This window comes from Camelus ferus, chromosome 4, assembly GCF_009834535.1.
Source record: "Camelus ferus isolate YT-003-E chromosome 4, BCGSAC_Cfer_1.0, whole genome shotgun sequence".
NCBI classification, from domain to species: Eukaryota; Metazoa; Chordata; class Mammalia; order Artiodactyla; family Camelidae; genus Camelus; species Camelus ferus.
The window spans coordinates 58,175,568-58,203,335 of record NC_045699.1 but is presented as its reverse complement, the minus strand read 5'-3'; the positions used below and the strand labels follow the sequence as shown (position 1 = coordinate 58,203,335).

Genomic DNA, 27,768 nt, shown 5'->3' with positions numbered 1-27,768 from the left:
CTGGTGATAGCTCTATTTTGGAAACAGGCCTTCCATCTAAATTCTTCTAGGTAGTTAGGGAGAAGGTCAGAGATTCTCCCTGAGTCTTCTAGACTTTGACTGTTTTCGGCTTGAAATAATCCACATGCCAAGGAGGCAATTTGGGTGGCAAATTTTGCTCCCTTACACAGCCCCCAGGGGTTGCTCACCCCTTGTCCCCAGCCCATCATCATCACTAGGAGGGAGGTCTATATGTAGAAAGAGTTAAGTCATCAATTGAAAGGTGAGATCTGAGGGGCACAGTCAAATCTCTTACCTAAATTTGGGATTCCCCAAAATCCCTGACCATCTCTTCCAAATTCAAGAGATCTTTCAAGCTTTCAGAGATTCTCACAGCGGAAGGGGCTATCTAACTACTCATAAAATTAACTTCCTCACCTTCCTAAGACAACTAGATAAACCACATTTCCCAGCATTCCTTGCACTTAAGTGTGGCCATGTGATTGGGTCCTAACAATGGGATGCCACTACTGTGACATTCTGGTCCTTAGCCCACCCGTGCAGTCCCCTTCCTCTTTCTGCTTCTGCTGGCTTACTGTGGGTAAGCACGTTCTCTATGGAAGCCAAGCTGGTGGACACATAAGATTGAAACATTCTGGTATTACTGTTTCAAAGAAAGCCAACCCCCTCGCAGGGCTTTATATGAGCAAGATGTAAACTTACATCTTGTTAAGCCACTGAAAAAAAATTTTTTTCTGTTACAGCAAGTATTGTGACTCCAATAAATACACTCTCTATCTGAATACATGTCACCCTTGAACCCATGACACTATGAATCAGATAACCATAAAAGCAAGTATTCTGAGAGGATAGGTCACAATGATGGCAGGTAACACCCAGAGCTAGAGACAGAAGGCAGCAGCAATGTGGCCAGGTGCAAATGCAGGCCCAGGTGAGAGACGGGAGGCACTAGGAGCTCACATCACCTGTTTGCTGCAGAGCAATGCCAAGAGGCATCCCAGACCCTTCCGTCGTCACTCTGCAGTGGCTGGGAGGTCCTGTATTAGCCGTGCTTTCTGCCAAAGGTCAGCTCTCTCCTCACTAGCAAGAGGCATCTAGCTAAGTGGTTAAGACCCAGGCCTCCAAGGAAGTGAGGCACGGGTTGGAATCTGGTCTTTGCCACGTAATAGCTCTTGCCCTTTGGGTAAGCCAGCTTTGCTCGCCCTCTGCTGTATGAGCTCTCAAGTGGAGGTGCTAATCCACACATGACTGTCTAAAATTACACACAAAACAGTTCGTTATAGACATAATAATTAGTACCCAAGCTTATTCTTTCATATGAAATACAAACACTTTCAAGATTTCTATCATTTATATATTTCTTCTTAAAAAGTTACTGGATACTCACCACCTGTCATGATAAACACAAGAAACACACAGACAGAAATATCAAGTCCCTCAAAAGAAGATACCAGGATCCGTTTGGTTTTTTTCTATTTCTCAGCTTTCTTCCTTTTAATAGATAGAACTGCAAGCCAGCTCCTCTCCTCCACTGTCTTGGGATGAATTTGGGTCTTAGAAGGTGAAAGGCCAGTGCAGAGAGCTCCAGGCAACCGTGGGTCTCTCCCAGCCAGAGCGGCTGCTGATGTAATCGGATCTGGCCACAGAGACTGTGACTAAGCGAAACCCCATCTGCTGCGAGGTTCCCCTCTGGTCCCAGGAGGGACCACGGCAGGATATGAGGCGGCTGCGATGCTGAGGTGAGGGGTCTGCACGGAAATGGCGAGATCCCCCACGTGCGCTGTGTCTCACCACAGGCCTGTGTGGGTTCCCCTCCACATGACATCATCCTGGAGCTTGCCGACAAGGAACAGGGGTGGATGAGCGCGTATGGGGTGTGTGTGTGTGTGTGTGTGTGTGTGTGTGTGTGTGTGTGTATGAGCGTGTATGGGGTGTGTGCGTGTGTGTGTGCATGCGCTGGAAGGCATAAACTGGCAGTCTCAGCACTACTGACATACTTGTGCCACGTAATTCTTCGTTATGAGGACTGTCCTGCACACTGTGGGATATTCAACAGCATCCCTGGCCTCTGCTCACTAGTTTCCGGAAGCGCTCCCCGCCTCAAGCTGTGACAGACAAAAATGTCTCCAGTCATTTCCAAATGCTCCCTGGTTGGGGTAGCGGGGGAGATCATCCCCTATTGAAAACCACTGGCATAAATTGAAGAATGAAACAAATCAGACCCCTTCTTACTAAAGGCAGGGGGAAGAATTCAGGGGAAAAACAAAATACAGTGAGTCTCCAACTCCTTATCTAGTTTTAGAAGTGAAGTAAAAAGCTGGGAGTTAGCTTTGTTTGATGGTTCAGATGATATTTGCTCAATAAAGAGGAAAATCTAAAAGTAATAATAATTACCAACTATCTGGCAGGTCTGTGTCCTAGCAGGGTACTAACCACGTATCTCACTGACTCCTAATGACCTGAGTGTATGTTTTTATCTCCATTTTACAGATGAAGACACCGAGGCTCTGGGAGGTGAACAGTCTTGCCCAGGAGCATCCAGTTTATGAGTAACTGAGCTGGGATTTGAACCCAGGTCTCCAAGATTTAAAGTCCAAACTCAGAGCCACTGTATTATCTTAGCCCATTATCGTGGAATCTGTATGCAGCATCATACAAATCCCAAAGTCTGAGTTCAAAACCAATGAGTATTTAATGAGAACTTTTACATTCAGCATCAGCCTAGACAGAAGGTGGGTGGATTTGAGTGGAAGAATCAGACTTTCCATGCTCTTACTTAAACAAAACTAACCCACATTTATAAATCAGCATGAGGCAGTACGTACATAATTAACCCCTTAATTGGTGGCACATGTTAAAGGCATAGATGTATGCTGCAGAGAAAGAGTATGTTTTAATGACCATGTTTCTAATCATCTGTCCCTGAATGGGGTGGCCCATATACCATGAGGCTCCTTAGTGAGGACATGCAGTAGAAAGCTCTGTACTTGGCATTGGACGGCTCTGGGTTCTAATCCCTGCTCTGACACTTACCAGCTGTGTGGCTTTGGGCAAAGCACTTTACAGTTGGGAGCCTCAGCTAACTCTTCAGCAAGATGGAGACTAAAACACTCGCTTCTCAGGACTCGGCTGAGACCAGCGCAGCAGGAACCAGTGCAGAGTGTCTCACAGCCACTTGGCTTTTCTTTCATCACACGCATCACTGTTTGTAATTATACGCTTATTTGTGTATTTACACGTTTAATGGATATCTCACCCATGGTTTTGAAAGTTCTGTAACAGTGGGGACTGCATCTCTTTTATTCACTGTCTTTCTAGCCCCTGACATAGTACATGGCACACAGCAGATACTCATTTAAAAAACACTCAGTGAATAGAAGTTAATGCACTATTTCTCTCTGTATTTTCTTCTAAGATAATGAGTATCCTGACACTGGAAGTATTAAAGGAATGGAAAGATTAGATTCTTTATTCCTCTGTGTCCTCATCACCACCTCCTGTGGTGACTTTCACTGCAGCACGTATCACAGTGTGTTGCACTTACATGTTTCTGCGCCTGTCCTCCCCATGGGTCTGTAAACTTTCAGAGCTGGATGGATCACCTTTTAATCCCTGTGACATGATCCCGAGGTGGGATCCATGTCCAAGTCTAATAAATAAAATTTGTAAAACGAAGACACTGGTGCCTTAGAGGGCATCTGTCAAGCAAATCAGAACTCAGACAAAATTACTCCTCTGATATCTTCCAAGCTACTAGTTCTAGACCTTAGCAACTCTAACTGCTGCCAACTCTGCTCGCACAATGGCCAACCATCAGGAATGAAAGATTGGAGTTGTTATTTTTATTGTTTCAGACAAACATAGACAATCGATAACTCTGTATTCAATTAAATTGGCCGCTTTTACAAAGAAAAACGGTGAACCAGATTTTCCACACTGAACTTTGCACTTCAAAGATGATCAAATTCAACCACTCACAAAACAAATAACTATAGAGCATTTGCTAGGTGCCAGCCACTGTTCAAGGTTCTGGTTAAATCCTGTTGGGTTATTCAAGACTGAGGGAATGATTTTGACATTGGCATTCTTCTCTGTTCCCCAAAGGAAAACAGATGTTCCTATTGGATTGTTTGGGTTAGACAGCAAAAAGGGCTCAGAAATCTTGCAGACAAACTCTTTAGCCTCTGATCTCAGCACCTTTGGGGAAGGGACCATCTGATGCCCAAAGGAAATGGTGAATTAAGTCTCAGGTACTTCCTAGCCAAAGGGATGCTCAGGGATCAGGAAGGCTGGCATACCTGCAGGTATCATCTCGCCCACCGTCATGCAACTTCCCTGAAACAGGAGAAGCTAGTACTTCATTTGTCATTATTCTCCATGGGAAGAAAGAAAAAAACCTAGCTTTTTCTGTAGCTGGCCATAAGCTGGTAGCTTTATGTATATAATCCAGTAGTAGGTACAATACTCTACAATAATAAAACATCTCATTTCTTTATTTTTCTCCGTTTCTCTCAACCATGCCATTCTGCACTGTCCTCACCCAAGTAACTGGTAACTGGTAAAATATAAACAAACAAACAAACAAACAAACAAATACATAGCAAATAACTGGTAAACTTAAATCTCAACTGTGTTGAGAGTTGTTTCTCTATTCGGGAATCCAGGGGTCTTACGTGGCCCAGAACACCTGGAAACCAGTTACACACCTCGTTCCTCTCTGGCCTGGGCAGGAATCCGCACTGTACAAGCCTGCACCCCTAGAAGTGAGTGGCTCTGCTCTTTCCATACCCCACCATGGTGCTGGGATCTTAGAAAGACCTAAGTTCATTCACTGAACTAGTATCTAAGTGCCATTCTGTAGGTCAAAGGTAGTCAAATGTCAGCAATTTTATATAAATCACCTATTAGATTAAGTGTGCAAGCAAGATTAGAACTTGCTAAAGAACGAGAGCACTTTGACTTCTTTGGAAAATCACCATGTACTACTGATTTCTGCTCATTAACCCGGGCTCCCAGAATATCCCACGTTGGCAATACTGTATCAGCTTAGAGGAGCTACTGGCAGGATATACTTCAAAGTAAGCACCCCTCAGCTGGTCTACAATGCAGCTGTCTCTCTGATTCATCCGGGCCCCCGCCCGCTCCTGTCCATAGGGATTATCAAGTCTTCACCGTAATTCCCATATAAAGTATTTCCATGAAGGAAATCATCTATCATCTGTCTTAAACGATGAGTCATGTATCTATACTCACAGAATAGCACTCCCCATATACCACCATCTGCAAGCCGAGTCCAATCCTGGCCTGGGCAGGTGTTCCAAGGCGTTTAGGAAGCCTTTGAACTTCCCCTACAGAGGCCACTCTCTGAGACAGTGTCTGAAAGATTTGAGACCGCTTGACATCTCACTAAGGGGTTCCTTTGGTCCCCAGATACCACAGCTCCCTCCGATGAGATCACTGAGCAGAATGGAAACCAGAGGGAAGCAAAAGAGAGAGGCCGGGCTTGGAGATTATGCGCAGAAGCACAGAGGGAGCGGGGAGCCTGGCGTGTGTCTGTTTGCTCGTCTCAGTCACTTTTTTGCATCTTTTCTAAGTAGAAGCAGCTCAGTCTGTGTGAAGGATTTTTTAAGCTATAAACTTTTCTGGGGTTTGTGGGTCTTTCAGAAATCTCAACAAGCTGTTTCCTTCATGTGAAACATTATTCCAAGAACGAGCAGGCATGGGTTTTAGCCTCAGCTGACCACGACTCACAGCGTGTGGGCAAAACCGGCAAGGCTCTGGGCCTCCTTTACTTATCTCTCATTTGAGCTCAGTGATCTCTTAGCTCTTTTCAACTTGACAAAGTGTGCTCTGGGTGAATCCTCAGGGTTATAGATGAGCAGCTACTCCGATAAGCTTGACACTTACTAGAGTCAGGCTGACTCTGGAATGATAAGGATGCAATGTTTTAAGTCCAGCTTCACTCCTCTCCCTGGGCTAAATCACTCAACACTGCAAAGTTCCCACATCAAGAGGCCACTTCAAAACTGTCAGGCTAATGGTGCAGGCGGCAGTTCCCTCCAACTTCCTTCTCCCTGCCTGTCTTCCAGCCAATACCTAAAAAGTCACATGCAAGGAGACGCAACAAGAAGGCATTTGAAAATCTAGTGAGATGGAGCCACCATTTTTAAGGCCCTGTTATGCACAAGGCAGGCCCATTTAGTGCTTGTATCAGTTTCCCATGGCTGTTTTAACAAATTACCACAAACTGAATGGCTTAAGACAACAGAAATTCATTCTCTTATGGTTCTGCAGGGCAGAGTCTGAAACGAGTTTTACTGGGCTAAAACCAAGTTGTCCACAGGGCTGGCTCCTTCTGGAGGCTCCAGGGAAAAATCTGTTCCTTGCATCTTTTAGCATCCCTGGGCTTCTGGCCACATCACTTCAATCTCTGTCCCATGGTCACAATGCTTCTCCTCTCCTGGAGTCAAATCTCCCTCTGCCTCACTCTTACAAGGTCGCTTGTGATTGCATCCAGGATCATCTCCGCATGTAAATAATTCTTAATCACATCTGAAAAGTCGATTTTGCCGTAGAAGGTTAACATTCACTGGTTCTGGGGAGTGAGGACTTGGATATCTTGGGGGGCCATTACTCAGCCTACCACAGTCCTGTCAGCTCTGTGGCGTGAGTATCCTCTCTCCCATTTTACAGACAAAGACACAGATGGGGCTCATAGGAGTAAAGGAATTTGAAACATTTCACACACGAATACATGGCAGAGCTGGGATTAAACTGAAGTCTGCCTAGTTGCAAATCATTTATACCACTGTACCCTCTAAGACGGTCAGGGAGGAGGAAGTTTTCCTCTGCCCTTCTAGGTTCTTCTGGCTGGTCTAAGAATTAAATTGACATGAGACAGATTAACAGGAGAAAATCAAACAAAACTTTAATAACACGTATACATGGGAAAAGACCCAGAGAAACTAAGTAACTCCCCTGAAACCCCCACCTTAAACACCATCTTCAGCTCAAGACAAAAGAGCACGTTGGGGTAGTAGTTTGGAACTTCAAAGGGGAGGAAGGAAATTGACATGGAAATGGAGAAACAAATGTTTGGTAAACAAACATTTGCTCTCTAGGCTCTGCTCAAGTTTCTTTCACCACCACACTTAGCCTATGCTCCTTGTGGACACCTCCTGACAGCTCTATTCTAGGAACAGGCCCTTTATCTAAATTCTTTAGGCCCCTAAGGGGTAGGTAAAAAGAAAGAATTCTTGAGTCTTTTGGGCCTTGATTGTTTTCAGCTCAAAAATAATCTGCATGCCAAAGAGATATTTTGGGGTGGCAAACTATGCTCCCCCTACAAGACTGGTAATATAACACTCTCTACAAATGGTTTCTGCAGTGGAAACCAGAGTCCAGTGTTCCGCACTTCCATCTAACCACACACTGGCTCTGTGACTTTAAGCAAGTCTCTTGACCTCTCGTCACCTGTAACATGGAGAAAGCTTAGGTGTGAGGACTGAAATAGTTACTGCTTTGTAATGTTGCTAGCAATGTAAGTGAGGATAGTTGCCACCACTCCTGCTACTGGGAGGAAAGGAGGACCAAGGCCAGCCCAGGGGACTCCCCAGGCAGGAACGTGATTGCCCTGCCTCTGTGACAGCAGTGCATCAACCCCAGGCCCTGCTGGTGGAGCTTCCAGCTCTCAGGCAAGCAACACCATCCAGCTGGCTCTGAATAGAGGGGAATTTTCCAGCATCACTTGAAGACACAGTACGTGTGAAGACTCGGAAAACAATGGGAGAACAGGGCCCTTAAACCTGCTGTTCCAAAACTGTATGTCCCTTTAGGAAAACACTCACTTCAGTGAGCTGGTGTGTGTGTGTTTGCCTGTGCATAACAGGAAGGAGGTGGTGGGGGGAGGTAATCTATGAAGGATGTTTGAGTAAACAGAGTACCTAGTACACTCAGTTTGGTCAGCCTGGGATTCCCAAGGCCTGTAACAGAAGGTGCTATGGATTTTTTTATATGTTTACACATTTTTTTTCTTAACCCTTTTTATTTTAGTGAGCACATTTCTGGAAGATAACTCCTAGATTATCTTTTCTATCATTTAAAGATGAGAAAATAAAGGCCCAGAAAAGAAAAAAGTTTCTTGCCTAGAATAGCCAATAGCCATCACTTCGAGATTATTTCAGAGTGTGGCAAACATGAACATTTGACCAAGTACATTCCCTTTAATCCTAAGAATGACTCTAAACAGCACTTGTTATTAATGTGCCCAGTTTCACAAATGAGGGACCTGTAACAAAGAAGTTAAACAATTTGCCAGGGTCCCACTCCTTTCCCTAACTAGTTCGTGGCTGAATTAGGATGGGAACCAAATTCATGCCAGATACTTCCACAATTCCAGCATCAGCACAGACAGAGGCGGACTTCTCACTGCATCCTGCTGCCACAGTGCCCAGAGGAACGTAAGCAAAGCCCTTCTTGCCTCATTAGGCTGTTATGGCCAAACTCCACAACCACTCAGAGTGGTCCGTCTGAGGCCAGGAATGCCATCCTTGCCTTTGAGTAGCTGTTAAACTAAGTACATAAGGAAGCGCCCCCAATCGTAGGAGGCTGGGGATAGAGTCCACAGCTTGGGCTTGGATCTTCTTGCTGCCATTTATGACTCATGTGTCTTGGACAATTTACTCGAGCTCTCTGTTCCTCACAACTCCCATCTGCGAAATGGGTATCATGACAGTATCCACCTAATGGACTCACTGTAAAAATCACTGAACTCAACGCATGTAACCACTTAAGAAGGACCCACCTATTGGGAACTATTCAATCCACGTGAGCCTCTGTTATTCATCACTGTCCACAAAAGAAATCTAAGAAAAAACAAGGAAGAGAAATAAGGAAATAAGAAAAGGGACAAATTAAATGCTAGTTAATTATCTAACACAGCTGTGGAAAGTCAGTCAAAGAAAGTCAATCTGCACTGACTTCAAAGCTACGTATTCCCTCTGTAACATGCATTAAGCCCTGAGATGGTTTGAGTCACTTGTGTTTATCACAACAGCCTGGGTGCGCACTAGCAATGACCAAAACCACCTCCCACGCTCTCCCACAATTCCAGACTTCCAACTTAGCACTGGTCACTGCTGGCCTTTTGAATTGTCTCCCTCTTCCCCTTCAGCCTCCAGCTAAGAGGTAGTCTTTAGAAAGTGTAAGCAGACAAGACAGCCCCTGGTGGTTGCTTCAACTCCCTTTTCTCCCCTTCTAACCCCCAGAGAGCCCAGAAATATTTTAGTTGGAAGCTGGGATTCATGCACAATACATCTGTGCCCAGTGTGAGCTTTTGGCTGAAATTTGGGGAGGGAAATCATTCATCATCAAAAAACAAAAATCTTCACAGGGCATCACAGCTGGCTGGGCACCTTTCTTCCGCTCTTACGTGGTCTCCACGCCGACTGTGGGAGGGACTTAAGGCAGAGATATTTTATCTGTCTCACTAATAAGGAATCTGAGTTTCAGAGAAGAGATATGATTTCCTCAAGACGATTCACCTTGTTAATGGTCAAGATGATTGGAACCCAGAACTGCTCATGTCAATCTTAGGCTGCTTCCATCTTTTCCATCATCTGGCCAATCAGTCATTTCATGGGAAGATTAATTGACTTTCCAGTAATTTGAGATGGAAGGCACAGTTCTCGACCCCAGGGAACTCTCATAGTCCCTTTGGGGAACTGGATGAGTAAAAATCAGTGATAACAATAAGAGCTCTAATCATATAGTAAATCATTTCAAGAAGGTTTATGGTTTACCTAAAAATCCTGCCATAGGTCACATGCCATTCTAAACACCACGATATGCAGGAGCGATATTCACAATTATTAGCTAGTGGCACAGCATGGGCACCAACAATGAACAGCCACTGTCTGCACACAGACGTGTTAGTAAGCACAGGAAAAGGGACGGTGCCTGCCCTCCCAGTGCTCACAGTCTGATGAGCTGAAAAGGCAAGTATACAATGTGCTAAAAAGGAAAAGTAGGAGCCTGGATGAGTATGGGTGAGGCATCCTTCTCTCGGAATGTAAGGTCAGGCAAACTATCTTAGAAGTAAATCTTGAAAAATAATATAGGAATTTGCCATGTGGATAAAGTTGGGGGAGGGTTCGTCTAGGGGCTGGGAATGTACAAAGGCTTTGAGGTACATACAATTATTCTTTTGAATTTTTTACTTAGAATTTTTAAGTTGCTAAGATCCTTAGGGATCACTCATTTGGTAACCAGTACACCGAGAGAGCCAGAGAAGGGAAGAGATTTGCCCAAAGTCACACAGTAAGTTATGCAGCCTCAGGACGCAAATGCAGGACTCTAAACCAAAGCTCCTTCCACTTTGCCATGCTGACCAGACAGCCTCCTTACTGGTTGATTGTACAGCTCATTTGCCCTATTCCACCAAGCAGGGAAGCTCTCTATCTTGCTGCTCATTCCATGACCAATGACATCTTTGAGCTTTTTCATCCTTTGTTGTCGAGGGAGAAGTGAGAAGAGATGGAGAAGAAGAGCACTGAACAAAGACTTGCAGACAGCAAGCCGGGGAACTTTGACTCTACACAAATGCATCTAATTGAATGACTAACTCATTGTGTTGGACCAGGGCTCCTTCATTGCTTTGGGAGAGATTTCTGGCAAATATAAAGTCACATGGGACTTTTGGACGGGAGTTAGCACACTAGATGAATCCCAAGAAGAGGAGGAGGAGGTTGGGAGCAGGGAAGGGGTGGGTAAGTGTTGGTGGGAAGCACGGGGTCCCATGGGAAGTAAATGCTAGACTTCTCAAAGAAATGGATGCTCCGCTTCCCCAGACAGTGCTAGTCCTGGCTAATATTTCACTCATCGGCTGATCTGTCTCAGAAAACAAAAATGTATTACATATAATAGATCTTCCAGGAACTCTTCAGGAGAATGATCTCACATGAGGTGAACTCCCACACTCCCTCTGGCCTCCAAACCTCAGCCTCCACGAGCAACCTGTGAATGAGGACTGCAAACAAGCAACAATAAAAACAGTCTTGGCTGAGAACTCCGAGCAGAGGTAGTGTTTACAAGCACTCAGTCTGTCCTCTCATGTGGAAAAAAGTGCTTATAGTACTGAGAAGAATGCAACCATAAGAGATTGGGTGCCAAGAGGTGGTCTGCCAAGCAGGAGGGTGCATGGTTATTAATTCCATCAGCACCCTCTGCTGTAATGTCTACTGAGGTTTGGTTGCTCAGTTCTGACTGTGATGGCCATCCACATGGAAAGCAGCCAAGGTGGCCTTGGGTAAGTCATTCCTCCTCTCTGGGCCCCCTTTCCTCATCTGTGAAATGGGTGTGTTGGGAAATCTAGTTTCCCTCTTACGTTCTATGGGTGAAAAAAGAAGAATTTAATTACAGAGCACAGCATGTCAAACATTCACTTGTTCCTCCATTACTTCATTCGTTCAATAAACATTTACTGATACCCAACGCTCCGTACCAGGCAAGGAAAAGCAGGTGTGATCACTGCCCTCTAGAAGCTTGGAGTGTGGGAGGAAAAACTAGACATACACAGACATAATTGTACAGGGAAGGAATGTCCTAACAGAGTGACCAACTGCTACGGTGCATGACAGCATTTCTTGTGGAAGACATCTAGGAAGCACCATGGCGAAGTCAGAGCAGAACTGGATGCCAAGCGGGATATGAGGAGGTGGCGTGAGGAGTCTAGGTAGAGTACAGCGTCAGCAGAGGGGCAGGTATTGGAGGGCACGTGCTATACACAGACATGTTTGCCTGGAAGGGACGCTGCACGAGGTCTGGGAATGGCTGGAAACAAGTGCCTTATCTGAGCCTCTTTCTCTCAAAGCCAAGGTATGGCTTAAGATGCCTCATACGTTTGGAGAAAATTCCTTTTACAAGTAGCCTCTTTTAAAGAGGCTAGTAAATAGAACTATTCATCTCTTCTCTATGGTACTGGATTGTATTTCTGTGACAGTTAACTTCATGCTTAATAATATTCTTGTTTGTTTGTTCCACTGGCCTGTTTCCTGTCTAGAGGGCCAGCTTGGTTCTATTCGGCTTTGTTTTCCCTGTGAGAGGTGAGGCCACTTGTGGTATGCCCCAACCAATGACTGTGCCATACTACAAGGGTGGATGTTCCCAGAAGAAGCCAAATACATCGCCCAGTTTTCCAACATGCTCTCATACCACTTATACATACATACAATTGCAAATATATATCGATCGTACATTATATGTAAATATAGTCTATATTCCATATGACATGTATTTTATACTATTCTAATATTCTATTCCCTAACCCAGGAGATAAATTCAGTAGACTTTGGAAAGCCAAAAGAAATGAAAGCATTCACTAATGCTAGAAAGACACAGCCTCATGCTACTACAATATGCTTTGGCTAAAACACAGAATTAAAAACTTCCAAAACAACCAACATTTGAGTCAGCAAAAATGGTTCAAAAGTCCACCGAGCTGTTTTATGACATGACTGTTTATGGGCTTTCTTGCTGTCTGGGAGGGTCTCTTAACCAGAGAATCCTAGAATACCGGAGCCAGAGAGACCATGGGGATGACCTAATCTTGCCCACTTCTTTCAGATGGCAAAACGAAGCCCCGGAGCAATAATAATAACAAGTGTAGTGTTGCTACCATTCAGTGCTGAAAACAGATAATTGAAACCTCTGTTATTAGTACTTAATCTGAAAAATCAAGAATCTCTGAATTAGCTCTGTGGAAGAAAGAAACCTGCCTTCCCTATTCAAATACGGCAGTGATTTTTATACAAGCAGTGTTATGGTCTAATAGGTCATAAAACATTGTTTAAGTATCATCTTACAATGTTTCTGGGCAGTAATGTGTGATAGAAAGAATTGTAGAGCCCAGTGTTACATTCTCAATGCTCCCCAGGTGTATTCCCTCAGTGAGGTTTCACTGCTTCTCTGAACCTCAGATTCCTTTTTGTAAAAAGGGGACAGCATGTATGCCTATCACTTTCTGGTTGTGAGGATGCAATGAAATAAGGTCTGTAGAAGTACCCTGCATGGCACCTAATACAGACTTAATAAAGGAAGGTCCAGCAGTAGCTACAGGTTACCTGATGCCTCATTTCCCTCCAAGATCCTAAAACCACCGAGTTCAAGTGTGGGTGCCCTGGCCTCGCCGCCTGCCCGCTCCTTGCACTGCCTGTGTGTGCCCTGAGGATACCCAGTGCATGCTAACCACCAGACTAATGGATGACTCAGACCTTGGAAAGAATCCACAGCAGGCTAGAGAGCAAAGGCTCAGCTTATGTTTCAAAGATTAACTTGTTACTTTTTTTTTCCTCTCATGGAGGACACCGTTCAGCATTGAGAAGAAACCTCAGAGAACCTTAGGAGACGCAGCTTAGAAGGCAGGACCACGCAGAGGGCAGGAACAGTGTCAAAAAGCTGCTCCCCTGTAGGGCACTGGGACTGGGACAATGATGCCTCCAGCCAGCTGGGCAAGGCTGTGTCCCACAAAAGAGAATCGAGACTGATCTGTGCTCCCAGCGCTGTTCCCACCTGCTGAGAGCTAATCCTGGGTTATCTCTCTGCTGGCCTGGAGAAACCCCAAACACCCCAGGCTTTTGAAAGGCTTTTTCTCCTCTTTCCAGGAATTCGGCTCAGCCCCTCCGCTCTCTCTGAGGTGCCACTAAGCAGCTGCTGCCCAGAGCCCGGGCGATCCCCGGTCTCCTTTCCATGTTTCCAGCCTGCCCGTTTCCAGCAGAGCCAGAGCTGCTGATCCTGCTCTCTTTCGCTCCCTGTGCTTCTGTCTCACAATTAGAAAATCCATTTGGGGAGTAAAGCAAAAATCACACTTCACTAACAGCTGCTCCCTGTTGGGGGCAGGAGGCAAGGGAAGCGGGAATTCCTACTTTTGCAATAAATTGTATGCAAATAGGTTCTTTTCTTGGCAGAGAGCTGGGAGTGAGTGTGTCTTTCATGAGCAAACCCTGTTCCGCTGGGAGGGCTGTTCCTTTAATTCGCCAACTGAAAAAGTGGGAAAGGATGTCTGGAGGCGAGGCGTCCCATTACAGAGGAAGGAGTTCGCTATATAAGCCAGCCAAAGCTGGCTGCACTGGCCACAGCCTGCCTACTGTCACACGCTCTCCCGCGCGCAGACACACACACCCCCGCCTGTCCTCAGCACAAAGACAGCGGGGCTGCGGGTGACACTGGGGGACAGCGCACGTGGGAGCCCCGCCGCTCACATCCAGCTACTTATTCCATGGAGCTGGTTCACTCAAGGATCTAGGTCTTTCCCAACTCCGGAAAGGTAAGTCTGTTTCACCCCCGTCACCAAAGATCATTATGATACAGTGCTTGCATTGCCAGCACTAACTGGGTTGTGGTTTCCTAATTATACAACTTGTGCTTTATCTTCATTGCTGGCAAAATGGAGTATTTGCTATAATCGGATGCACCTTGACTTGTTTTCTATTCGCCTCCTTCCAGTCTCGTAGATTTCTGTTTGCTTATTTTAGTTCTATGAACATTTCCACATGGAACTTTTTGAGAAGTTTTTCTCTGCCGTTCTTCAGAGGGAAAGTAAGAATTTTCTCTTAACTCCCTACCTGGCTGGTTCACCTGTGAATATTTCTGTCTGAAGGTTAAGGAAGTAGAGTTTGAAAGCAGAGTTTGTTCATAGCCTTAATGTAGGGTGGGTTAAGGGGAGACTGACAAAAGGATGGTAGAGAGAACAATAACATTTTACACCTAAACAGCCCTCACCTTATAGTTTACGAAGAGTTATATACCCAACCCCTCATGCCACAACACCCACCCCGTACTCAGACATGGAAAGGGATGAGGACTGAGGCACAGAAGGGAGAAGGTCATGCCTAGGACCAGACGGACAAGTGCAGGCTACAAGGTGGGAGTGGTGGACACCGGCTTCAGTTCTGACGGGCGGGGGCGCTCCCCATGGATGTCTCCTGATTCACTGATCCCTCCCTGGGCTGGGTACCTGTGCATGTTTGCGGGCTTAGAGCCAGCAGTTTCCCATATCCTTCTAGAATCACCTCTCCCTCCTCACCTCTCATCACAGAAAGCCCTGAACAACAACTGCCCCTAGGGATGAGAAGCTCTTCCTCCCTGGAAGACTGTGGAAGGAATTCTTGCTCCCAGCAGCATTGTTAAAGGGATTAAGAGCTCAGGTTTTGTAGCCAGGGGTTCTTTTAGTGTCCCCACCACCACCACCACCACACATGTGACCCTGGTAAAACCATGTAATCTCTTTTAGCCTCAGTTTTCACTTCTCTAAAATGGGGACAATACCCTATTGTCTTTACAAGAAAATGAAGTATAAAGAGACTGGGAGAGTGAGGCGGGCTCAAGACCTGGAAGTTTGAGTAATTGTCGTCATTGCCCCAAGCTGCCACCACCTTGGAAGTTAAAAGAGGCACTCAGCCAATCTTGGCGTGTTTCTTGTGGCTTCCTCAGCCCCCACACCCTCACTCCCTGTCTTTTTATCTCACCAGATCTGAGGGCGTCTCACTAGCTGGCAGGCCAGATTCTTGGCTGTATTTTACAAGCTAGAGGTTATGTTGTCACAGGTTGGGAGTAAAGGAAGCAGCTGAGGCTGGATGTAAATGTTGAATTCTGATTCCAGAATGAACAAGGTTTTGAGTTTGGGCATTTGCAGATTCTAAAGCTGTCGGCTATAAAGTGCCACCACACTGCTGCCGGGGACTCTTTAGAAATGCATTCTGTCCAGAAGCAGAGCGGGATGGGGAACCTCACTTGAATAATGAATGACTCTTTCTCATGTTTTTGTGAAACTTTCCCCCTTTTTATGGAGCTTTCCCATATGGAGCTTTAGAAATAAAACCTCCTGCCTTGTCCAACTCAGGACTGGGGAGGGCTTTGTTCAGGGCTAAAGGAACGGGCTAAAGGAACGTGTGTAAAGTTTGCTGGAATTGTGTGCATCCAGCCCTTCACAGCAGAGTGAACATTAAACCTGTGCGTTACAGGAGGTGATGGTGTTTGGGGGAAGAAAATGAATGTGAATATTCTCTGATGTGCTCAGTGTGAAGTGGATAAGGATTTAGAGGAGTGCTGCCAAACTCTAGAGTTGTTTGTTTTTTTCCCTATGCTTTGAAAAACCTAGCTTCCCTATCTCATCATCCACGAACTGCCTCCGAGACCCCCACAAAGAAGCTACTGACCTTCCAGCCCTCAGCTTTGTTGTCCATATAAAGAAGATGACCATCTGTAGCCCACAGGGTTCTTGTGACACTCGAGTGAGATAATATATCAAACTCTCGACACAGCACCTGGCACACAGTAAGAGCTCAATACATGGAGGTTTTTCTGCTTATCAATTTTCAGAGACTTGTCCAAGATTGATGTTCTAAGACAGTGGCTTTCAAAGTTGTTTTTAGCAGTGGAAATAGTCATTAAATGAAATTGAAATGAATTGGCAAAACCCCAATATAGGACAGGTTAATGTGGGGCTGATTTGACTGAAGTGGGGTGGAGGGTCCAAAACTCACCCCACCGCTCCCGGCCTCTGGGACATTTCCACAGACTCTTGAACACACAAGACACAGTTAAAAGTCACGAAGCCAGGTAGTGTGCATTCAGGCCACCGTTCTGCACCTTGACAAGGATTTGTGCCCTTCCGAGTCCCCACATACAATGGAAGTCTGAGCAATTTTGCAACTAGGACGGTAGACAGAGATATGTGTGGGAAGTTTAAAATGCTTAACAAAGGATGATTCTTTCAATTAATGGTGATTATAAACCATAGCCAAAACATATGGAGAACCCATTCTCTAATTTAAAGGCCCCTTGTATACCTCATCTCACTAAACATCCCCATGCCTCTGGGAAAGGACTGTACCTATTGGACAAAGACACGGCTTAAAAAGCAGAGAGAATGAGTAACAGAACTCAGAGAGATGGAGTTGGTTTTCAGACCCAGGTCCCCATGATCCCCCGAATCAGAGGCTCACTCCACCACGTTCCTTCTGAATGCTGCTGCTTCTTGAACTGCCTTTAGAAGGAAAAAAACGTTCTTTTTGTCTAAATCTGCCCCTCCAGCCAGACTGTGGCCACCCATAAATACAGCGGTAGCCTGATCATATAACCAGAATGGAATTTGGAAAGGGAATTCAAGCTGACAGAATGAAAAACATAGCCCCCTTAATCCTACCCTTTCTAATGCTCATGAAGGTCTGAGAACACCTATTCTCTCCTCCCCCTGGATTTCTACAGACAAACAGCCGTGTTTTCTTACAGGAAAAAATGCCCAGCTGGCTTAATGCACAAGTCCCCCCACACTGAAGTCACGGCAGTTTGAAAAGCAGAAAGTAGGGAACATTTAGTTGACTCAGTATACAACTTCTTTGTGATGATAAAACACAACACACACTCAACATAGTTAACACTGAGGGCTAACTACACATCACATATGTGATAGGAGGGTTTGCCTATGGTTGCCTATCTAATTCTCACTCTAACACTGCAAGTTATGAATGACTAGCCCCATTTTATGGCCAGAGACATCGAGGCCCAAGGAAGGAAGTGAAGTGATACATCTGAGGATTTTCCATGAGTGAGGAGCAGAGGTGGTTTTGAACCCAAACTTTTGGGCTGAAACCCTACTATTCTTTCCACTCTGTGGCATGGCCTCCTAAAGTCAGGCTGGGCAGACCTCATAGGGAACGTGGAACAGTGTCTTTCAGTGACCGGCAGAGAGGGCAGAGAAGCCCTCGCCTGGCATTGGTGTCTATTGATTTTGCAGAACAGCCCTGCATGTATCATTTCTCATGGTGGTGGAATTCTCTGCCTGGGAACAGAAAAGTTCAAATTTCAGCCCCGAGAGAGAGAAGCATGGCACTGGAGGCAGCAGTCGGGTCATTACAGCTGAGTTCCATCTCAGAAATGTAGGCACACACCACCCATGTGTGGCAGAGGGGAGCTCTCATTGGGAAAGCAGAGCTGTACCTGTGCTGCACCTTCCCTGAGAGCCAGGTGAACTGAGCATCTGGGTTTTAACGGGCTGATTGGGAGATAAAGCGAAATCGGCGTGCCTAGCCTCTGGACAGTGAATCCCAGGACGGCCAGGAAATGGTAGTGGGCGCTGCACCACAAATTCCCCGGGGTTATGGTTCAGTCACTTCTCACTCCGAGAAGATCACAGGGAATCCCCTTGAATCTAATCCCAGGCTAGTATGAACACCTTCGACATGTGGGAAACATTAGGTGAAGGCTCCTTTCCAAGAAGGAAACCCCACCCCCCCCAAAGCTCCTGGAAACTCCAGGCAATAATTCCATCCAAGACAAAGAAAGTGGTGGCCTTGCTGACCGTACGGGGCTGTACCCACCCTGTGACCTTCTTACAGAGCAGAAAAGCCTATGTGCCTACCTGATTCTAACCCTAGTGACCAGACTGTTTTTAGTTTTGTTTTGTTTTGTTTTTAGTTATGCCCTGAAGCCTAGAAATCCTTTTTCTCATTTCTCCTCCCTTGTCTCATTTTTCCAGCCTCTCCTTAACTTTACCAGCAACCTAGTTCAACACTCAATCACTCTCTTTGACCCTCTGTCATGGCATAAAAGTCAAATGCTCAAGTTGAAAGCAGATTATGAATGGAAAATCCTTTCCATGTGTAATTTTAGTCTGTTTGTTAGTGAAAATGAAAAAAAAATTTCATGCCAAGTTGTCTCAGATTTTTTTTTGAAATGTCCTGAAATTTACAGATCCTTAATTATGCCGCCATGGTAACTCAGATAGCTTTGGTTGGTCCTTTAATGTCCCATATGTCAACAGCCAGAGATAGTTCACAAACTCTGAAAATAGACAGCTTGTTTCAGAATTAACCACTAATCAACTCTTCCTCTGCAGGAGCTGAGTTGGCTGCTACTAACTTCTACATGAATGTGCCCGAAAAATTCTTTTAGGAGGGGCTGAGGGGATGATGGTAGTAACTCGTATTTACTGAGTATGCTATAGGCATTATGCCATTTAATCACCAACAATCGTTTCCAGCAAGTATACCTGCCCCCTAATTGAAACCTGGGGGACTTGAGGCTGGAAACGTTTAAGCAGCTTCCCCAACACCATGCAGACAGTGATTGCTGGAGCCAGATCTCCAATCCAGTTCCAAGTCCCAAGCAAGTGGTTATAACCGCCATGCTCTGCACTGAAGTTCTGCTCATCTCTGACAACAGACGGGGCTAGACAGGGCAGAGCGGAGAAGAGCCAGAGGCCGTCTTTCAGACCCTGGTGTTCTCTGCAGCAGGAGGCCGCTGTGGCTCTCTCCAATTTGCTCCTCTGAGTCCCCTGCAGAAACTGTAATTAAATGAGTAGGATGTGATTTCTGGTGTAACATGTTTCTCCAGTGGGCTCGAAGCTGCAGGAGGGCGAAGCCTGATCCATACCTCATCCCTCCTGCCAGCCTGACACACACGTAAACCAGAGCTTGCCCGGCAGGCTGGCTTGCACACCCCACTGACCGGTTCCCACAGAGCTCCACGCTGCCCCCACTGACCTCCGCGCATCCTAACTGCCTAGATTATGTCCTCCCGTCCCTCACCTGACTGCACACCACGAGGCCAAGACCACCAGTGAGACAGGAACCATGTCTGCTAGGGCTCATTTTCCCCAGAACTTAGCCACCTGCTGGCTGGCAGGTATCAGGCCCCCCATAAGGTATTGCTGAAGAAACTCTCTGCTGTCCCAAAGGCAATGAGCAATAGCACAACACCGCTCTGCTTCTGAACTGTGTCCTATGGTGAATGAAACATTTTCACATGCCACACAGATTTTTAAAAAAGCAGGTTACTCGTACATTTATAAATGGATAAAATGGATTTTCTGTGCATCACTCTCAGATTTTCCCAGCAACCAAATATTATTTTACAGATATGAGGCCACGGAAGGTTGTCCGTTGCATAAAGTAGAACGTGGTGGCATTGGGGTTCCTCTCCAGGAACTCCAAAAATTGCCTGGCTCCCCAAATTGTGCTTCCTTCACTGTGTCCCTGGGGTGTTCAGGTATGATTCCCATTTTCTAGATGAGAAAAGAAGGTAGAGGCAGCAGGTTACTCGCTAGAGGAACATTCACATTTTTAAAGGGTAGTTCGGTAGAGAGGGCAATGCTTCACACAAAGAAGAGAACTGCCAGTGATGGACTTTAGGCAAGGGGATACTTTGGAGGAATAGGAGAGTTTAATCACTCAGGGATGTGTTCAGGGCTATAAAACTATACTTGGTAGGTAGAAAAAAAAAGATAGGAGACCGAATATTGAGTGTAAGTCAGAATATTTTTGTTTAAAGCTCTATGCCTATTGATGCGAAATAGGAAAAGCCTGGCTGATAGCAGTGCCCTGGGGAACGCGGCTAGGCATGCCAGGCAGCGTGGACACGTGTAACCTCACTGTAGCCAGCACAAGGGAACCGAGAGTGTCAGTGGACTCCCTGCCAGCCAGAGACCCTCAGGAATACGGCAGCCCAGGGCAGGCACCAGCATACAAAACAACAGCAATAACAATATTAATAATATTAAAGCCTGTGAGCACATCCAGACAAGGAAGCCATGCCTTTCCACTGAGGGACACGGCAGTTTGGGAGAGGCAAATACTTAAAGAGTTTTGATGCAACAGGAGAAGTCCACCTGCTGGGGAGACCTGGAAGTCAAAACAGGCTCCCGCTGGGTAGATACACCTTTAGTGCTGCCCCCAGGGAAGTGGCCTGCTCTCCAAGGTACGTATGCCTTGGGTCCTGGGATGGTCACACAGAGGTAGCTCTATGTGGAGATGTCACAGAAGATTGCTCTAACATATAGGTGGGGTGTTTTAAAAAACTCCCTACAACCCATAGAATGTTGAAACTAAAAGGGCTCACTGGTAGTCTCTAAGCCAGGGGCTTGAAGACTAGATTTAAAAGGCTGTTCTGAATGGCCGTCATTCAAAAATCCACAAATGACAAATGCTGGAGAGGCTGTGGAGAAAGGGGAACCCTCCTACACTGCTGGTGGGAATGCAGTTTGGTGCAGCCACTATGGAAAACAGTGTGGAGATTCCTCAAAAGACTAGGAATAAACTTACCATATGACCCAGGAATCCCACTCCTGGGCTTGTATCCAGAAGGAAATCTACTTCAGGATGACACCTGCACCCCAATGTTCATAGCTGCACTATTTACAATAGCCAAAACATGGAAACAGCCTAAATGTCCATCAACAGGTGACTGGATAAAGAAGAGGTGGTATATTTATACAATGGAATACTACTCAGCCATAAAAACCGACAACATAATGCCATTTGCAGCAACATGGATGCTCCTGGAGAATGTCATTCTAAGTGAAGTAAGCCAGAAAGAGAAAGAAAAATACCATATGAGATCACTCATATGTGGAATCTAAAATACAAAAACAAAAACAAACAAAAAAACAAAAACAAAGCGTAAATAAAGGACAGAAATAGACTCACAGACAGAGAATACAGACTTGTGGTTACCAGGGGAGTGGAGGGTGGGAAGGGATAGACTGGGATTTCAAAATTGTAGAATAGACTACACTGTATAGCACAGGGAAATATACACAAAATGTTATGATAACTCACAGAGAAAAAAATGTGACAATGAGTGTGTATATGTCCATGAATAACTGAAAAATTGTGCTGAACACTGGAATTTGACACAACATTGTAAAATTATTATAAATCAATAAAAAAAATGATAAAAGGCTGTTCTGAGGTGTTATGAGGGTTGCTATGGAGGGATGGAGAGGCCAACCACCCCACCTTATTTCAGCTAAAGCCCCAACACTTTTATCTGTTTTGTGCACCAAGCTTCCTCATGAAATGTCATTTAATGAAAGAGTTCTGTGGCCAGAGGGAAAAAAAAAAGGTTTTGGAAACTGCTGACCAAGTTTATGTTCCCTCATTTTAAAGATGGTGACACTGAGACACAGAGGAGGGAAAAGTCCTTCTAAGATCTCATGCCAGTTGGCAACAGGGTCGGCACTGAACCTTAGGTCCTTTGACTGTTGCTCTTGGAAGGCAGGGACAATATAAAAAGTGTCAGAGTTAATATATTCTTTAGAGAGGAAAAATTAACAGTGTTATTCTCTGAACAGCTTTAGTATACATGGACAGAGCCAAGGAGTCCTCTGTATTAGTGATCTATTGTTGTATAACGAATCCCACAAAACTTGGTCATTCAGAGCAGCACACATTTATTATCTCACAGTTTCTGTAGGTCAGGATTCCAACAGCTTAAATGGATGTCCTATTTCATGGTCTCTCACGGGGCTACAATCACAGGGTTGGCCAGGACTGGGTCTCGTCTGAAGGCTCAACTGGGGAATGATTAGCTTCTAAGCTTTCTCATGTGGCTGTTGGCTGGATTCAGCTCCTGGAGGGCTGTTGGACTGAGGACCTCAGTTCCTTGCTGGCTGCTGGCCTGAGGCCACCCTCGCTTTCTTGCCACATGGGCCTCCCCAACATAGTCATTTGCTTTAACAAGGCAAGCAAGCCAGAGAGAGCTTGCAAACGAGACTGATACCACAATCTTGTACAGCCTAACTGTGGAAGTGACAGTCCATTACCGTAGCCATATACTTGTGATTAGAAGCTAGCCATTAGACCATCCCACCCTCAAGGAGAAGGAATTACATAAGGATGTGACTAGCAGGGCGTAGTATGGTTGAGGCCAACCTTATAATTTGCCTGCCACTGCCTCTAATACTGCAGTGTCACCAATTTCTGACAACTTCTTATCCATAAACCCATCCAGCCCACCTGTACCTACTGATTAGCAGTCAATACTTAAGGCAACCACTAGGGTAGACTGTGTCTTATTTAAGCTTCCTACCTATTTATGAGGTGGAGTCAGGCATTTTGCATTAGATTTCATAGTTTACTGGGGAGCCAAGATTCCTCTTGAATATAACCCCAGGGTGGGATCTTCCAAGGCAATGACTTCAAAGGTATTTCATTCAAAGGTAAGACATGAAAAGTGATCAAAACTGAAACTCACCCATTGTACCCCCTCCCCAACCTACCCTCTCTTAGCAGGTATTACAATGAAGACTGAACTCTAGGATTAATTCCCTCTCCCTTTCCATTTTTCTGTTACTACCCCACCACACACCAAATCTGTGGACTCCACAGTCTTGACAAGTAAATCAGTTCACTACCTCCCACCCTCATCATCATGCTAGCTCAGGCTGTGGCATCTCACAGATGGACCACGGCAGAAGTTCCCCCACTACCACCCATCCAACCAACCTTCCCTTTCAATCTGTCCTTCAACTTTGGGTTGCAGAAATCAACATTCCTAGGTGCAAAGACCACATGGTTCTCTTTTGGCCATAGGAAGAATTCAAATCCCCAGCCTGGCATTTGGTTTTCTCCATGATCTGGCCCTGGTCTCCAAGCAGACCTTATAACTCGTTATAATTCACGCTTTCCACACCAACCATTTCGTGCTTTCTTTGCCCTTCCAAATGTCATTCCTTCTTTCCTAGAATGTCCTTCCCTATGTTTTTCACCTATTCATATTCTTCCTTCAAAATTCAGTTCAGGACCCACCTCCTCCAAGTACAGTAGATGGCACTCTACTGTCATCCCATTTCACCCCATGTATCTCTCCGTCATCACTTTATCATTCTGGAATTGCCTGTCTGCTCAGAGGTCAACTCCTCCTGCCAATACAGTTTTAAAAGGAGAATCTGTATCTAGTTTATCTAAAATCAAGTACAACTGGAGTAAAATCTGTTGTCTTCTAAAACAGACAGGAGTCCACTGCTGTATCCCATATTTGGACTCCTCTTCCTCACCTGAGTTTATTCAAAAAGCCGAGAACTTCATGGTGTTTGCATGCTTTGCCCTCTAGGTTGTCAACTGTGCAAAGTGATGTCATAACATGTGACAGGGGGAAGCCAGCCCAGCCCTAGGACAGGAAATGGTCTTAGGATGCAGACTTCAAGAAATGTCCTTGCTTTCAGAGGTGGCCCCCAGGATCAAAATTTGCACTGCCTGGGATTTTGAAACGCCAGTACCAAGGACAGAGGAGGCCCATCTGGGGATCTGAGGCTGAGTCACAAAAGATAGTGGGAAATCCAGCAGTTTTAACAAGGATGAGTCTACAACTAGCGGGAAGAAGGAGAGGGTAAAGGAGGGATGAAGACAAGGAGCTCTCTATCTTCGGACGTGGAGAAATTCACAGCCCAGGGAAAGGACTGGGTAATGATTAAGAGCATGGCTTTGGCATCAGAAGGCTCTGGGTTTGAGAGCTTGCTATTTGCTTGCTATGTGGTCTTAGTCAAGCTTCCTAACTTGTCTGAGCCTCATTTTCTTCACCTGAAATAAAGACAAAATAGTTAATACCTATTCCATAAGGTTATTACATGATATGGTGCGAGTGCATTGCTTAGCACAGAAGCTGGCACTCACTATAAATATTCTATGGGGCACTCAATATAAATATTCTCTTGGTGTTGCTGTTACCTATTGTTGAAGTAGTTCTCAGCAGTAAGACTCCACTAGAAAAGCAATTCCCAAAAGTGGGTCCTGTGCAACAGCCTTCCCATGAGATGCACCTACACAAAGTGTTCTGTGGTCAAAAGAGTGGAGAACACTTGACCCTGTGTCCTGTTCTTAGAAATTCATAGCTCATAAGTCCATTGATATATAACTGTAAGGGCTAGAGATACAATGGATAATAAGAGACGTGAGGTCCTTTCAGCCACGGAGCTTATGGGGAAAGAAGGTAGACAATAAAAAGTAATCAAAGTTATAGTACAATTTCCAGTAGATATTTGCTAACAAGAGAACTAAAACAAGGTAAGGGATCAGACAATGACTGGTGGTGAAGGGGGTGCTCTTTTAACTAGGATGAGACATGGGGAGGAGCTCTAAGCAGAGATCTGAATGAAATGAGCAAATGAGCTGTGTGGGCAGTGGTGAGGATTTGGGATTTTATTCTGAGTGTGATTAGAAGCCAGTGGGAGATTTGGAGTGAAAGAGTGCATGTATCTGAGAAATCCTGCAGCATTTCCTTTGTTCAGCTTTGTTTAACCCAGTACCCTCAAACTTATTTGAACACAAACACCCTTTTCCATAGAACATCTACCTAAGAATATCTTGGAACATAGTCTGGTAAATTCTGCACTGGAGCACGAGGTTTCATAGACATTAAAAGTACTATAAATTTGCTCTCTAGACCTATAGTAAAAAGCCAAACCAACCACTTGGGTTGAAACAGGCATGCCCAGAATGGGAGAATCCAGCTCCAGAGGTGGGGACAAGCAGAGTGTCACCCTAACTAGCAGCTCTTTTTGGCTAAGATGATCAGAGAGCACAGCCAGGTTTCAGTAGACTCTGGAACTCCATCTCAGGCCACATAAAACTTGCCAACATCTGCCTAGAATCTAACAAGCATTTGCAAACAATACACCTTGGCTTAAGCATTCTCCAAGGGGGAAGTGTATGAAACTTGAGGTCCAGCCAGAGGCTCTGGGAGAAACACAGAGGTTACATATTTCTGCACTTACACAAGGACAGCCAACAGATTGCTGCTGAAGATCTGGGAAATGGAAGCTGACAGTGTCTACTCTCTTTATCAAGAAGTGATAATTTAAGATTTGACCTTACATGAACTCCGGGAAGTTGCCTGATGAGTCACACCAGTGTAGCAGGTCAGAGCACACATTTTAGAGTTGTGAATCAGGGTCCAAAAGCTGCCTCTGCCTCTTATGTCAGTCACCGAACCTCCCTAACTCTAGATTTAACTTCCAAGTAGGCATAATAATACATATTTCACCAGGCTGTCATGATAAATGACAAAATAAATGATGATATATTTTTAAAAAGCATCTAGCATAAAGCTTGGCACAAAACAGATACACATACAGTAGGCTGTCAACAAAATGTTCGTTTCTCTCCTGTCCATTTCAACCTGTATTTGGTTTTATAAGAGAAGCTGTCGTTTATTAACTAACTACTATATTCCAGTAAGCATCAGCAAACTACTAGGTGGCAGCCTATTTTTATAAAAAAAGGTTTACTGGAACACAGCCATGGTCATTCATTTATGTCACGTTTAGGGCTAACTTGTCTCCTATAGTGACAGATCTTCTGGCTGCAGTCTAACATATTTACTATCTGGTCATTTAAGAAAGTTTACTGACTCCCACCAGTCAGTGCGCTAAATGTACATACGTAATTTCCAATCACAATAACCTAGCAAGTTAGATATTATTATATTTTATGTATAAAGAGATTGAAGCAGAAATAAAGGTTCATCTAGTAAATCTTCCTCCAAAAACATCATGCCAAACTCTATATTTGAATGGAGGTTTGGAAGAATGATAGAAAACTTATTAATTTGTAAGATTCAGCCTTGATTTTCCCCAACTATCTCTGACTTTTATCTCTCTCAGGCTAAATTTCTTGACTCTCCTGCCATATGCTGAACTAAACGATCTTGTCTAGAAGGGATTTCTTCCCATTTCCTTATGTGTTTGTTTGTTCACGTAAGCCATTATTTCAAAAATAAGAGTTGTAATTTCTAGACTCTCCAAAATGCTCTCATGATTTGACTAATTTCTTGGAAGCCATACACTTTTTTTAGGAAGCTCATAGCATGAGGCCCAACTTTCCAGAAAGGGGAGGTTTCTAAAGCTCCCCTGTCTGCTACTTCTCACTTTATCTCCCTCTCACTTACTCACTTTCTATCCAGGCCAGACTCAAGGAGAGTGGACTGTTTCCAGGGTCTTTAAAGATTTGCCTGAGACATAGAGGTTATAGTGCATTTGGCTTTGTGCCCTCCTTTCAAGTTCAAAACTGTAAATAAAATAGTTATGTGCACCCCAGTTCCCCAACATCACCTTCCCAAGTGGTCTCACTTTAGGAATCCAGTAACTCTCTTTACATCAGTGATGGTGGATTTCCCTCTGATATTTACTGCATAAATATGAATTCTTTAAACTGAACAATGAATCTTGTTTCAAAAGATAACTTGGTGTAGCAGAAGGAGCATAAGGTTTGGAATTAGAAGACTGGGTTCTTAATTCCGAGTCAAATAATTACTGACTGGGCAACCTATTTAACTTTCTCAAAACTTCAGTTCTCTTAACAGTACAATACGAACAATGCTTCCTAACCCATAAGGTTGGTGTCACAGTTAAATGGCATCTCTAAAGTTCTAGACACAGGATAAATGTTCAACTCTTTGTCTCACTCTTACTTTAAACTGCTAGACAGTCTCCAATGTGGAGCTTCAGACTTACCACAGAGCAGGCATGGTGGGGAATATCATGACCCCCATTCAATATATACAGAAATTAAAGAGGAAAGGGTTTAGGATTTGTTCCAAATCCGCACTTTCCCCATCATGTGCCATCGAACCTAATCCCATGACGTACCTCAAAGACAGAATAATCTGGTGAGTTTGGGAAACACTATAAACTCTCCCCTTCTTGGAGATTTCAGATAAACACAAACATATTAAAGACCCTAGAAAATCCTAAAGTAAAGAAAGCTGGGTAATTTGTTTGGTTTAAATAGCATTTGGTTTAAAATAGCATTTTCCAAAAATGTTGAACTAGGGATCTCTTTCCTTTGCATTAATACCTATCAACATGTTGTAAATTACATTGTAGAAATATGCTGCTTGAAGTCATTCAGCTAAATTAAACCCAAGGCAAGGGTTAGAAATATCTCTATTTTTCAGGCTCATGTGCAGTTTTTCTCCTGTTTTCTCTGTAAGACATAA

At 44.7% G+C, this 27,768-nt stretch overlaps 1 protein-coding gene and 1 long non-coding RNA gene across 5 annotated transcripts in view; one reads left to right on the top strand and one right to left on the bottom strand.

Moving 5' to 3' along the window:
- LOC116663237 overlaps positions 1-27,768 on the bottom strand; it is a 303,510-nt gene that overhangs the window by 263,409 nt on the left and 12,333 nt on the right. The window lies entirely within an intron of this gene.
- TNC (tenascin C) overlaps positions 14,108-27,768 on the top strand; it is a 91,048-nt gene continuing 77,387 nt past the window's right edge. Inside the window, 1 exon segment of the mRNA XM_032478278.1 lies at positions 14,108-14,320. The gene's annotated coding sequence lies outside the window, so the exon portion shown is untranslated.